Genomic DNA, 15046 nt, shown 5'->3' with positions numbered 1-15046 from the left:
GGCTGCAGCTAAACCCTTCTCCTTAATTTTGCATCTGCTTGACAGCAAAAACACAAATAATTTGTTTTTTTATATAATTGTGAATAAATGTAGGCAACAAGGGGTTAAGGCTGTTGAGCTTTGACCCGCGACCCTAAATCACTCAAAACAGTCAGAAAATGAAACGGACTGGATATATCGTAGCTAACGCTGCAGTTTTCCCCATGAGGGTAGATGATCATCATTGCCTTCGCCTTTACACTAAGTGTTCCTAGATGATGATGTGTTAGTTATCTTACACTTGCTTTATTTTTGTAGTACGCAAGCGGATATTTAACATACATAATTTTCATTCCGATTAACCGTGTATTTAATCCACTGCCCATGGTTTGTTCCTGCCTTGCCCTGTGCTAACTAAGATTGACTCCAGCAGACCCCCGCGACCCTGCTCAGGACTAAGCGGGTTAGCCAATGACTGACTGACTTGCTCGGACCTTACGTGGAAGTCACCTTCCGGAATACGTAGTTGGAGTTTGGCAATGACGACGATTTACCGAACAGCTGTTACCCATTTAAATGTGTTTGAATAAACGTGGCCCAGAGCGCGAGAGAAAATTGATCCGACCTCATTATCTTGTTGCACCTGTGAATTTACAGAACCTTTCTTTCCAGGACTGAATCCCTTTACTCCGATTTCTAGGTTATGAAAGGCCCGGCAAGGAGAATCACAATGTGAGTGAGTGTGTGAGTGTGTGTGTGACGTATCATATTCCGCCGAAGTTACGTTACGGGCGCTCATCCTACCTGGAAAGGAGGGGCGAAGGACGATGAAGGGGCGGGGCCGGCCAGACAGGCTAAGCAAGGCGGGGTGAGTCAAAGGAGGAAGAGAACGGGCGAATGAGAGTGGGATCCGCAAATCTCTGCGAGTTTAGTCACAGCTGCTTGTCAGCCGGGTTGAAGCACCCTTCGGAGGGCACCATTCCAAAAGAGCGCTGTCAGGAGACATAGCTTACGAACCTGCCATCGTCTTTCTTTGTCAGGCACACCGATCTAAGCTGTCATCCGCTTTCTTCCATACACTTCACTTTATACGCCGGTGAGATCAGAGGTGTACTACGATAGGAGTTACGGGCCCAACCAAAGAAGAACGCCGGACTTTTTTCCCTCCGTCTACTTCAAAAAAAGGTTAGTTAGCGGACTTATTGTCAAGTTTAAAAATTGTGGTGTGTGATGCTCGCTAGGGTGAAATGTCCGCCTCTCTATGTGATACATCAGTAACTTTATTAGGAAGTTGGTTAATCGTGTCACCTGTTAGTAAGCGCAGCGCGTATGCCTGCAGATATTCTGAGCAAGGTGGCACCGGTAGAGGCCGGTACGGTGCATTTTGGTTGGTGTGATTATTATTTCTTATATATTATATATGCTCTGCATGGAGGTTCAGCATTTGTATAGCTTGCTTCATGATTTTGTCGTCACTTGTTTAATAGAAAATTCGGGTATTGCTAAATTTCTTGCTGTGTTATTAATTTGACTTTTATTTCTTCTTTTTCTTTATTTGGCTGACGCCTTAATCCAATGCGACGTGCAACATTTGCTGCCGAAATATATTCTGTTAATTTTTTTGGTTTGGTTTGTTTTTCTAATTCGAGCAGTGGCAGGTGAAGGGACTTGCTCGTGGATACACCGTATCAGTAGCGGGTTTTGAACCCACGATTTCATTATGCGATAGTTTCTTTGTGAAGTTTTCAGCGTGTTAGTACCGTTTGCTGATCTTCATATGTTTACAGTCTTGTCATAGTATGAGTAGCGTTTCTTCGGGAACATTTAAATGCTTTGGTATAGCGCTTGCTTGTTCTAGAATCTCCCATTCTTCAGTCAGTCCAGCTCCGCATCTATCTATTATATAGTGCCTTTCACATCTATCTATCAACTTTTTTTTTAAATCTGCTATTCCATTACGTGGTCGCTGTTAACGGCATAATCGGGTGCACTGCAGGAAATGATCCTGCATAGGAGGTCTGGCCAGCGCAGCGTACATTTTATTATTTACTTATTTGGCTGACGCCTTTATCCAAGGCGACTTACAACACTGGAGGTACGTTTGGTTACTTTTCTATGACCCGGAGGCATTGGCATGTAAAATGACTTGCTCAGGATTGCACAGTGCCAGTAGCGGGTATTGAACCCACAACTAAAGTGTTTGGAATCCAAAGACTTAAACGTAATGCCACGCAGAGCCGCTCATCCGGGACCACTGTAATGCGCGCGCTTGCAGAAGGCCCAGACATGGACGTGGAGATGGGGAGAACACGGAAGTCCATACCGACTGCCTGGTCCAGTATTTCAACGTGAAAGCCACGGCCAGCTGTTTAGGGCTTGCTCCGTGTGGATTACATTATATTGCTACATCCATCCATTTTCTAACCCGCTGAATCCGAACACAGGGTCACGGGGGTCTGCTGGAGCCAATCCCAGCCAACACGGCGCACAAGGCAGGAACCAATCCCGGGCAGGGTGCCAACCCACCGCAGGACACACACCAAGTACACACTAGGGCCAATTTAGAATCGCCAATCCGCCTGCTACATTCCTTTTTTATTTCACAAATCAATTCAGACTAATTTCTTAAGAGTGCCTTTTGAATGTGCCGTTCAGCCTGATTCTACTTCTTCTTTCCTAATTTTTTTAACATGCAGTTCTGCATCCATTGTTTTTGTACAGTCAGTCTTACATTTACAGTACATGAAACAGTTGTTCAGCATTTATCGTGTAGCGTGCACTACTTGATTTTTTATTCTCCTCTTCTTTAATAAAAAAAATAGGGTTTTGCTAAATTGCTTGCATTTTATCGTGTTAATCAGACTTTGTTTCATTATGCAATAGTTCTGTTTGAAATGTTATGCCTTTTAATGTGGTTGCTCTTCCGGATCTGTTTAAAGCCATTATAAATCTTGCATATTGGAATAATCTGAACAAGAACCGGCCATTCAGCCCAGCAAAGCTCGCCAGTCCTATCCACGTTAATTCCTCCAAAATAGCACCAATTTGAGTTTTCAAGGTACCTAAGGTCCGACTGTCCACCACACTACTTGGTCGCTCATTCCAGGCGTCTGTGGTTCTTTGTGTGATGAAAAACTTCCTAATGTTTGTGTGAAATTCACCCTTAACAAGTTTCCAACTGTGTCCCCGTGTTCTTGATGAACTCATTTTAAAGTCATCGTCTCGATCCACTGGACTAATTCACTTCCTAATTTTAAACACTTCAGTCAGGTCACCTCTTGCACTTCTTTTGCTTAAACTGCAAAGACTCGGATCATTTAATCTTCCCTCATAACTCGTATCCCCTGCAGTCCTTTAATCCGCCTAGTCGCTCTTCTCTGGACTCCTGTTTAACACCTGCAATAGGCACTTAATAATAATAATAATAATGCATTTTATTTATATAGCGCCTTTCCCATGCTCAAGGCACTGCACAGAGTCTTAGGAAAAAAAAACCAGCAGGGTATATGTAACATTGGCTACAAATGTTTTCCTGAATAGAACAATGAAACGGATAACAAAGCATTAAATAGAATAAATGGCAATAAACCAGAGTAAAATACTAAAAGAAAAACCTAACAAATGACCTAATTTTTGATATAACAGACACACAAATTATCCTGAGCACCTGGACAGAGAGGTAAACTGAAAGGAAGGACAGAATGTTAAGTTAAAAGCCTTCCTAAATACAGTAGATGAGTTTTAAGTTGTTTTTTAAAAGAATGAATGGAGTCCGCTGATCTCATTAATTTCGGGAGGTCACCCCAAAGACTGTGTACTTACTCTATGCAGACCTCCTCACACGATGGCTTTATTTTATTTGGGACGTTTAGTGTGGAGGGCGGCTTTACTGATCGCAGGTTTAACTTTAATGATATTTGGAGTCGGTGTGCTGCTCCTTTAGGTTCCACTAATTTGATCTTCATTTCATGTACTCCTTGCCTGGACAGATGCAGGCCACTGACCCAGGTGTCCAGTCCTTTCCAGAACACTTTCAGTGTTAAGTCGGTCCATTTTAAAATGGAAGGAAGGCAAACTCCGCATTGCACTTAAGTCAGGAATGGGACCAGGATTTGAGTTCTGTGAGGCGCTGATACGCTAAATGTCACCGCGCCACGTCCTGTTTATTCTGTAATCGGTTGTTTTTAGTCTTTCTTTTAGTGAGCCTGGGAATTTTACTGCACTTTTAAATTAATTTGAAATCGGTTCATGAGTGCAGGGTTCACCGAAGTTCTCTGGTGTGAAATGCAAGTATAAATTTTACAAGTTACTAAATGACTTGGCACACCTAAAGACACAGGTTTGTTTAAACACACAGGAAAATAAAGTGGTTTGAAACTGATTAACGGAAATGGAAAGCAAATATATCTGTCCATTAACTAAGCCTTGGACCTCGGCTAGCTGGCCTGCGTTGCTGTATTCCTTCTTTTCTTGTTTTCTATACCACCTTTCTTACTTTTTGTACATCTTCTGCATTTCCACGTTTCTTATGTTTACTAGTGAAGGCCTCACTCTTTACCTGTCGTCTTTCATAGTGAGACTTTGGTAAAGTTTTTCAGATAGTTAGATACTTTATTAATCCCCAAGGTAAGCAGTGCAAGGTGGAGAGTGTGAGGCAGGTATAACAGACAATAACTTTGTATAATGTTAACGTTTACCCTCCCGGGTGGAATTGAAGAGTCGCATAGTGTGGGATCTCCTCAGTCTGTCAGTGGAGCAGGACGGTGACAGCAGTCTGTCGCTGAAGCTGCTCCTCTGTCTGGAGATGATCCTGTTCAGTGGATTCTCCATGATTGACTGGAGTCTGCTCAGCGCCCGTCGCTCTGCCACAGATATCAAACTGTCCAGCTCCGTGCCTACAATAGAGCCTGCCTTCATCACCAGTTTGTCCAGGTGTGAGGCATCCCTCTTCCTTATGCTGCCTCCCCAGCACACCACCATGTAGAAGAGGGCGCTCGCCACAACCATCTGATAGAACATCTGCAGCATCTTATTGCAGATGTTGAAGGACGCCAGCCTTCTAATGAAGTATAGTCGGCTCTGTCCTCTCTTGTACTGACCATCAGTATTAGCAGTCCAGTCCAATTTATCATCCAGCTGCACTTCCAGGTATTTATAGGTCTGCACAGTCACCTCTGATGATCACGGGGTCCATGACAGGCCTGGGCCTCCTAAAATCCACCACCAGCTCCGTGGTTTTGCTGGTGTTCAGGTGTAGATGGTTTGAGTCACACCATTTAACAAAGTCCTTGATTAGGTTCCTATACTCCTCATCCTGCCCACTTTTGATTCAGCCCACGATAGCAGTGTCGTCCGCGAACTTTTGCACGTGGCAGGACTCCGAGTTGTATTGGAAGTCCAATGTATATAAAAAACTTGTCTGTTTCTAACCTGCCTAATCCAGACCAGGGTTTGGGGGCATGGAGCTTCTCCCAGCTAGCATAGGGGACAAGGCAGGAATAAACCCTAAAGAGGGCACCAGTCTGCCACACACACACACAGGGCCAATTTACTGTTGCCAATTCCACAAACGTACATGCCTGCCTTTGGACAGTGGGAGGAAACCCATGGAGACCCAGAGAGAACATGCAAACTATAAGCTGGGAGGACCCCGGGACGTAAACCCTGGTCTCCTAACTACCGGCTACTACCGTGCCACCCTGTAAAGTTTTTGTGTAAAAGTGAAAATGAATCCAAGCACGTTATCATGATGTTCTTCTTGAGAGATTAAAATCGATTGGTATTATTGGCACTCCACGTGCCTGGTTTAAATCCTATCTCTCCGATTGTACAGTTTGTACAGTTACAACATTTCAGATCACTAGTTTGCCCAGTTGTTAGTTGTGTTCCCCAGGGCTCTGTCTTGGGTCCCCTTCTATTTATTATTTATCTTCTGCCTCTTGGTCATATCTTTAGGAGATTTAATATTCATTTTCACTGTTATGCTGATGACACCCAGCTCTATCTGTACTAAGCCTGATTCCACTCTTCCACCTTCTTCCCTCTCTCTGACTGCCTGCACTGATAAAACAACTTCTGGTAGGAACTAAATCTGTTTTAGATAAAAGTGATAATATTATATTGATTATTGATAATTCTCTAGTCTCTTCTTCCTCCCAGGTTAAGAGCTTAGGTGTTATTCTTGATAGTGCCTTAAAATTCGAGGCACATACTAATAATGGTCACTCGGTCTTCATATTTCCATCTACATAATATCAGCCGGTGGGCTGGCGCCCTGCCTGGGGTTTGTTCCTGCCTTGCGCCCTTTGTTGGCTGGGATTGGCTCCAGCTGACCCCTGTGACCCTCTGTTAGGATATAGCAGGTTGGATAATGACTGACTGACTGACTAATATTGGCCGTGTACGTCCATCTCTTTCAGCTGGCACTGCTCTTCTTCTTCTTCATGCTCTGTTTCCGTCTCGTATTGATTATTGTAATTCTGTCCTTTCTGGTCTTCCTCATAAACTCCTTTACAAACTCCGATTGCTTCAGAATGCAGAACACGTTACTCCAGTCCTTCAGCAGCTTCGCTGGCTCCCTATTAAACACCGCATTGATTTTAAGATTCTGCTTATTACTTACAAGACCCTCCGTAATCTGTCACCTCTTTATCTTTCTGATCTTCTTCACATCTCCAGTCCTTCTCGTATCCTCAGGTCTTCTTCCTCCATCAGTCTTAACGAGGGATGTTCAAAAAGTTTCCGCACATTGTTTGTTTTTTTTTTAACTCTATTACGAATTTCAAGAACAAATGACGTTACTTTTCTATGCAGTCGCCTTCCTCTGCGATGCAATTTTTCCCAGTCACATGACACTCTCAGACACGACCGATGCCGCCTCCTCCTCCCTCCCGCCTTCACCGTTTCCAACAAAAATATAAAAGTGCGGAAACCTTTTTGAACGTCCCTCATATTGTACCGTATTGAAAGCCTACCGTGTGGCTTTCAGTCGAGCGGCCCCTCGCTTCTGGAACTCTCTCCCACAAGACTTTTGTAATATCTTTCTACCTTTTAAATTTCATCTTAAAACACGTCTTTTTAAGCTGGCTTATTCTGTCTGATAATTTTAGCTGGTAAATTAAATTTTATTATTGTATTCTGGTTTTATTGTTCTGTAATATTGTATTCATTTTATGCTGTGACTGTTGTTATTAATGTGCTCTGGGAGTTGTCCTTGTGTTCCTTGAAACAACTAAAACTTATTTCTTTCATGATCATCCAGTTACCTATAAATCAAATAAATTCTTAGAATATTCCGGCGACCGCGTTGGCCAAATCCCCTTTGAAATGACCCTGTTGCTGAAGAAGGACTCAATTTCTGACATGCTCCTTGCTGATTGTGTGACACGTTGCTCCATCTTGCTGGAAGTAACCGTCCGTTAACTTACGATCATATAAATAAATCCTATAAATAAAATAAATTCTTAGAATGATAACTGTGCTAACCGAGCTAATAACTGTGTTCAGTGTTCTGTTAGTACTCTACTCTTGCAGTTTAAAGATCATTTTCTTCATCTTCTTAATCTTTTCAATGTGGGGTCAATGTGCCTTTTCAATTTAATGGTGAACATGAGGTTTATAATAATAATAATTCTTTATTTATTTGTCACATACATAGTTATACAGGACAACATGCAGTGAAATGTATCTTTTTCGCATACCCCTTGGGGTCAGAGCACAGGGTCAGCCATGTACAGCACCCCTGGAGCAATGGAAGGTTAAGGGCCTTGCTCAAGGGCCCAGCAGAGTAGCATCTCTTTTGGCAGTGACGGGGATTCGAACCGGCAACCTTTGGGATACCAGCGCAGATCCTTCGCCTCAGAGCCATTTCTGATAAACCGATGCAGTGTGCCCAGCTAATCCGCAGCTCTAGTCAGGGTATGTTAGACTGAAGTTGTGAATCTTCAGCCTGATTTAAAAGGTGAGACTGAAGGGACATCTCTTATAGTAGCAGGCAGACAATTCCACCACTTTGGGGCCCTGCAACTAAAAACTCGACCTCATACTGTCATTTTATTAATCTTTGGAATCCTAAGCAGACTGGCATCTTGAGATATCGGTGTGCATTGTAAGTAATAAGTTCAGATAAGTAGGCAGAGACTTGGCCATTTAAGGCTTTATAAGTTGCTAGCCGTGTAAGACTGTGCTGCATGAAGCCTTGGCTCGTAGAAACCACGGATTCTGGCACTTCAATCAATCAATCACATCGGTTGTGTATTAGCGGCTCCTCATCAGATTCGTTTTGCCGACGTGCTCACCTCCGTTGTCTATCAGTGGCTAAACGAGTTTTTCTCTCCTTGTCGGTTTCATTTTGCCGATGTGCTCGCCTCGCTTGTTTGTGTATTAGTGGCTAAGTGAGTTTCTCTTTTGTCGGTGGTTTCACTTTGGCAACAAAGTCGATTTCTTTGAGCTTCATGCTATAGCCTGGCACTTCTGGGCCGGACAGACAGACGGACACACTTCCACGTGTAGACATTTATATATAAGACAAGGAGCAGCTCTAGTCAGGGTATGTTAGACTGAAGTTGTGAATCTTCAGCCTGATTTAAAAGCTGAGACTGCAGGGACATCTCTTATAGTAGCAGGCCGACCATTCCACCACTTTGGGGCCCTGCAACTAAAAACTCGACCTCATACTGTCATTTTATTAATCTTTGGAATCCTAAGCAGACCGGCATCTTGAGATATCGGTGTGGATTGTAAGTAATCATAAGTTCAGATAAGTAGGCAGAGACTTGGCCATTTAAATGATTTGGCTTTAAATGTTTCTAGCTGTGTAAGTTGTTTCATTTCAAATACCTTGTTGAGGCTTCTTAAACAGATATAGAGTGGACACTTGATACTCTCATTCAGATTTCTTTGAAGGGCGCTACGTACAATGTTTGAGACAGGTAATAAACAGCACAGAGCTGTATGAAACAAATGCAGACAAGTTTGTTTATTTTTTTGACGTTAACTTTGTACTCTGTTTCTTTGGGTAGCGTCATGATTTCCGTTTGCACTAATGACGTATGTGTACCTAAAAGCTAAGGCGTGTTACAAAACTAGGAGAGTTACATAAGTAGTACATGCTGTCTGTCATTTTTGAACTTGTGGTTTATTTTCAGATTACTTTCATTCCAAATCTTTAATTATCTTCTGTGTTTCCAATGGAGTACAATAGTACTAGGGTGTTGTACCGTGTTAGCCATTATGAATGTAGTAAGAAGTCAAGCAAAATGACTCCTTTTATTGGCTAACTAAAAAGATTACAACATGCAGGCTTTCGCGGCAACCCAGGCCCTTTCTTCAGGCGAGATGTTATACCACGTATACAGGTATGACGTCTCGCCTGAAGAAGGGGCCTGTGTTGCCTCGAAAGCCTGCATATTGTAATCTTTTTAGTTAGCCAATAAAAGGTGTCATTTTGCTTGACTTCTCATTACTATTATAATACTTTTGATTTGTTTGTATAGCACTCTTGTTTGAGTGCAGGTGCAGAATGCTGTGAACAATTCTCAGTTCAAATACAAGTATAGATAATACTAATTACTAAATACAGAACTGGGACACATTTAAATGCAGATTTTGTTAAAACACAGAGAGAACAAGGCAGAAACGGACTGATCATAAATGAAAACCAACAATATCTGTCCATTAATTCATTTATGAACTATGGCTGGTTGAGAAGTCAGACACGGTGACAGTCCCCTGGCCGCCTACACACTCCTAGGTTTTCTATAGTGGGGTCTGTGTTGGCCGTCCAGTCGGATGAGAGAAACTTTTCCATCTGATGATTCCAATGCCCCAGTATCTGAGATGACTTCCACATACAGTATGCAGGGGAGCAGCCTGGCAGGGGAGCAGTGGCACCAAGTGACGCATCCAGATACAGAGAAGAGAAACCGAATGGAGAGGGGTTAGTAGCAATTTATAAATATTATATTAATCATATTTCTGACAAACAGATGCAGTGTGCCCAGCTAATCCGCAGCTCTAGTCAGGGTATGTTAGACTGAAGTTGTGAATCTTCAGCCTGATTTAAAAGGTGAGACTGAAGGGGCATCTCTTATAGTAGCAGGCAAATAATTCCACCACTTTTGGGCCCTGCAACTAAAAACTCGACCTCCATACTGTCATTTTATTAATCTTTGGAATCCTAAGCACACTGGCATCTTGAGATATCAGTGTGCATTGTAAGTAATGATAAGTTCAGATAAGTAGGCAGAGAATTGGCCATTTAAGGCTTATATAAGTTGCTAGCCGTGTAAGCCTGTGCTGTAAGAACCCTGGGCTCCTAGAAACCACGGATTCTGGCACTTCAATCAATCAATCAATCACATTGGTTGTGTATTAGCGGCTCCTCATCAGATTCGTTTTACTGACGTGTTCGCCTCCGTTATCCGTCAGCGGCTAAACGAGTTTTTCTCTCCTCGTCAGTTTCGTTTTGCTGATGTGCTCGCCTCGCTTGTGTATTAGTGGCTAAGTGAGTTTCTTTTGTCAGTGGTTTCACTTTGGCAACAAAATCGATTTCTTTGAGCTTCATGTTGTAGCCTCGCACTTCCGGGCCGAACAGACAGACAGACACACTTCCACGTGTAGACATTTATATATAAGACAAGGAGAATTTTTAAATCATCCCTAAGCTTAATTGGAAGCCGGTACAAGGACTTGAGAACGGCAGTTGTGTTAGTATTTTGGGGCAAATAAAGTTCTCTTTGTCTCTCTCTGTCTCTTTATCTCTCATATAGTGCCTTTCACATCTGGCTCTCTATTTTCTAACTTGCATAATAATTCTTCCAGACACTCTGTACAACACACTGTATGGAATGAATACTGGATTTCTTATTTATTACTACATTCATTTTTTATTTTTAATTCTTGCATAGTATAAATGAAAAATATATGGATTGTACTAAAGGAAAACCCGGAGACTTCTGCCGATTTTGCTCTGTAACTACAATATGACACAGCCAAAGAAATTTTCACTCTTAATAGACAAGCATTGAAATCGATGACTGCAACAAAAAGAGTAAGCAAGAGGTGAATAGTTCATTTTGGGATCAGTGGCTGAGCGAGTCGTCAGGGCAGTACTCTGAATGGGTTAAATAATATTAGGAATGTTCACCACACACTCGCCCCCGTTCTTTCTCCACCCCCCCACCAACCACCCCGCGCCATCCCACCAGCTTAAGCCCTCACAGTGAGCGCCATTGTCCTGCATATCATTCTAATTATTTTGTGTTGATTGTTGTGGTTTCTGCACTCTGTGTTTCCTGATGTTTTTTTGGCAGACGGTCCTCACACTTGAGGGTCTTTGTTACACAGCTTAAGTTCGTATACCTCTCTCTTTTTACAATGGCATTCCTGGCAGGCGGGGCAGTTTCGGCAGGCATTGTTACACCTTACATCAGGGCCTACATCTTCTGCCTGAAACTGCTTTTTTTTTTTTATAAATAAGGGTGTAGCTTGTTTTGTCTACGCAATTTCTGGGTCACGTTGACTTTTATTCCAACTGTTGCTAAGACAATGTAACGCAAAGAACTGCTTAAGCACACATGACGTGATGTACTGTTTTAGTTGGGTTTAATCTGAGCTTTTCTTTTTTCTTTGAGTCCATCTTTTTATGACACCTGTCCCAACCACCATCCTTTGGTGTACATCAGGACCAGCACTTGGTCTGGCTCCATCTTCCTTAAGGCTTCACCAGTCTCTACAGGATCCTGCCTAGGAGACCATAATCCCCCCACCACCACCACCACCACCACCATGCTCCAACTGCTCAGCACAAGTTGATCTCTCCTGTTAGGGTGACTCCCCTCGTTCCTCCATACCAATGAATTGGTCCGACCAAACGTTCCTGCTTTCTTTCCCTTGGTTTCTCTTCCTTCTGTGTGTGTGTGTGTGTGTATATATATATATATATATATATATATATATATGGATGGATGGATGGATGGATAGATAGATATGGATTTTTGTTTATCGTTGGCTGGGCTTTCAAAGTAGCAACTTCCTTTTAATATCTGACATGCCTTATGGAAACAGTAGGATTTCAGCAGTGACGTTAAGTTTATTGGATTAACAGAAAATATGCAATATGCATCATAACAAAATTAGACAGGTGCATAAATATGGGCACCCAACAGAGATATGACATCAATACTTAGTTGAGCCTCCTTTTGCTCCTTTGAGCCTCTAGACGTTGTCCTCCTATAGCCGGTGATGAGTGTCTGGACTCTGGATGGAGGTATTTCTGACCATTCTTCATTACATAATCTCTCCACTTCAGTTCAATTTGATGGCTGCTGAGTATGGACAGCCTGCTTCAAATCATCCCATAGATTTTCAATGATATTCAAGTCAGTGGACTGTGACGGCCATTCCAGAACATTGTACTTCTCCCTCTGCTTGAATGCCTTTGTAGATTTTGAACTGTGTTTTGGGTCATTGTCTTGTTGGAAGATCCAACCCCTGCGTAACTTCAACTTAGTGACTGATGCTTGAACATTATCCTGAAGAATTTGTTGATATTGGGTTGAATTCATCCGACCCTCAACTTTAACAAAGACCCCAGTCCCTGAACTAGCCACACAGCCCCACGGCATGATGGGACCTCCACCACATTTGACAGTAGGTAGCCGGTGTTTTCCTTGGAATGCGTGTTCTTCTTCCGCCATGCAAAGTGCTTTTTGTTCTGACCAAATAACTCAATTTTGTCTCATCAGTCCAAAGCACTTTGTTCCAAAATGAATCTGGCTTGTCTAAATGAGCATTGGCATACAACAAGCGACTCTGTTTGTGGCGTGAGTGCAGAAAGGGCTTCTTACTCATCACCCTGCCATACAGATGTTCTTTGTGCAAATTGCACTGAATTGTAGAACGATGTACAGATACACCATCTGCAGCGAGATGTTCTTGCAGGTCTTTGGAGGTGATCTGTGGGTTGTCTGTAACCATTCTCACAATCCTGCTCATATGCCACTCCTGTATTTTTCTTGGCCTGCCAGACCTGAGTTGGTTTAACAGCAACTGTGCCTGTGGCCTTCCATTTCCTGATTCCATTCCTTACAGTTGAAACTGACAGTTTAAACCTCTGAGATGGCTTTTTGTAGCCTTCCTCTAAACCAGGAGACTCAACAATCTTTGTTTTCAGATCTTTTGAGAGTTGCTTTGAGGATCCCATGCTGTCTGTCGCTCTTCAGAGGAGAGTCAAAGGGAAGGAAGCACAACTTGCAATTGACCACCTTAAATACCTTTTACCACTCATGATTGGACACTCCTGCCTATGAAGTTCAAGGCTTAACGAGCTCATCCAACCAATTTGGTGTTGCAAGTAATCAGCATTGAGCAGTGACAGGCATTCAAATCAGCAAAATGACAAGGGGACCCACATTTGTGCACAGCCAGTTTTTCACATTTGATTTAATTTCATACAACTAAATACTGCTTCACTAAAAATCTTTTGTTTTAAAAACACCCCAGATGTTCCTTGGAAATGAAAGACATACCACTGTTATCTTCTTTATTGAAAGTCGAGTCAATTATTATGCAGGCTGAGAGGGGTTCCCAAACTTTTTCATATGACTGTACATGAAGACAGATTAGTAAATGACATCATACACACTCAATCAATTTTAACAGTCTTATTTAAAGTTCCAGAAAGTTTACATCTAAATGAGTTTAAGGTTATCATTTGCATCAAGGGCATCATTATGAATACTTGCGTGGAGACGCACAAAGGCGTAGAAAACGAGGCCACATTCAGACGAGTGCAGAGTTTCATTCAATCGTCCGTTTTGTTGTTTGTATTCTTAAAGCTAAATCTCCACATTTTTCAGAGTAACAAAATGGAGCTCATTTGTACTAACATTTGAACACGCACCTTTTCAACTGTTCATTCCTTCTAATTCACACTCATTATATTAAGACCACTTTATGTCGCTTAATTTATAAATCTATTGGCACAGAAGCAGCAATGGGGTACTTTAAACTCCAGAATGATCAGGTAATGCGTTGGGTCATTTTCTACCCACTTACTTATGAGCAGGGTCCCAAGGGCAGGTGCCTGGAGCCTACAGATGTAAAACTACCACATAAATGCAAAATAACAAATTTGTATAACCTCTTACGAAGACAAAAAACATACAGGATCCTTATTTTTTTTTTATTATGTATTTCGCTTGAATTTCACAATGAAAGCAGTCCCTAAGCTCCTGGTCATCAGAAAGACATTTCATACAGAACCCTTACAATAAGCATCACTTACAAATGCAAAGCTTTATTTTTTAAAAGCACCTTTCACGTGAACCGTCATCTTCAACTGTATGCTTACTTGTACAGAGCTTATTAATGTATATTGTCATTTGAGGGTGGCACGTAGCGGCGCAGTGATAGCACTACTGCCTGGTAACAAGGAGGCCATGGTCCACAGTCCTCCCTGTACGGCGTTTGCATGAAATGTCCGTGTGGGTTTCCTCTCATAGTCCAAAGACAAAGACATACAGGTTAGGCAGACTGGCATTGCAACATTGGCCATATTGTGTGTGTGTGTGTGGTTTGTTAACCCTGTAGCACGTAGGGTGTTGTACCGTGTTAGCCGTTATGGATGCAATATGAAGTCAAGCAAAATGACACCTTTTATTGGCTAACTGAACCAATTACAATACAGGGTGGACCAGATCTAATTATGAAAAGGCGGACACATCGCACCCGCTGTTCAACTAACAACCGTCACCCCACTATTTTGTAATGCAGGGCAGGTGCTGCCATCTCTCAGCAACAAAAAGAATTTTTTGTGAATTCTCTATATAAGTTATAGCATAATGAAAATTGCACAATTAGATCTGGACCACCCTATATTCAAGCTTTAGATGCAGCGGAGTCCCCTTCTTCAGGCGAGTCGTAATAAAGCTCTTACAACCTGCCTGAAGAAGGGGCCTCGGTTGCCTCTAAAGCTTGCATATTGTAAATCAGTTCAGTTAGCCAATAAAAGGTGTCATTTTGCTGGACTTCTCTTTGTTAATCCTGTGATGGACTGGCACCGTCT

General features: G+C 42.3%; 1 protein-coding gene across 1 annotated transcript in view; it reads left to right on the top strand.

Moving 5' to 3' along the window:
• Positions 1–851: 851 nt before the first annotated feature.
• LOC120523247 (ras association domain-containing protein 8-like) overlaps positions 852–15046 on the top strand; it is a 145804-nt gene continuing 131609 nt past the window's right edge. Inside the window, exon 1 of the mRNA XM_039744356.1 lies at positions 852–1164. The gene's annotated coding sequence lies outside the window, so the exon portion shown is untranslated. The remainder of the gene's footprint in view (positions 1165–15046) is intronic.

This window comes from Polypterus senegalus, chromosome 1 (assembly GCF_016835505.1).
Source record: "Polypterus senegalus isolate Bchr_013 chromosome 1, ASM1683550v1, whole genome shotgun sequence".
Taxonomy (NCBI): Eukaryota; Metazoa; Chordata; class Cladistia; order Polypteriformes; family Polypteridae; genus Polypterus; species Polypterus senegalus.
This window is presented reverse-complemented; position numbering and strand designations above follow the sequence as displayed.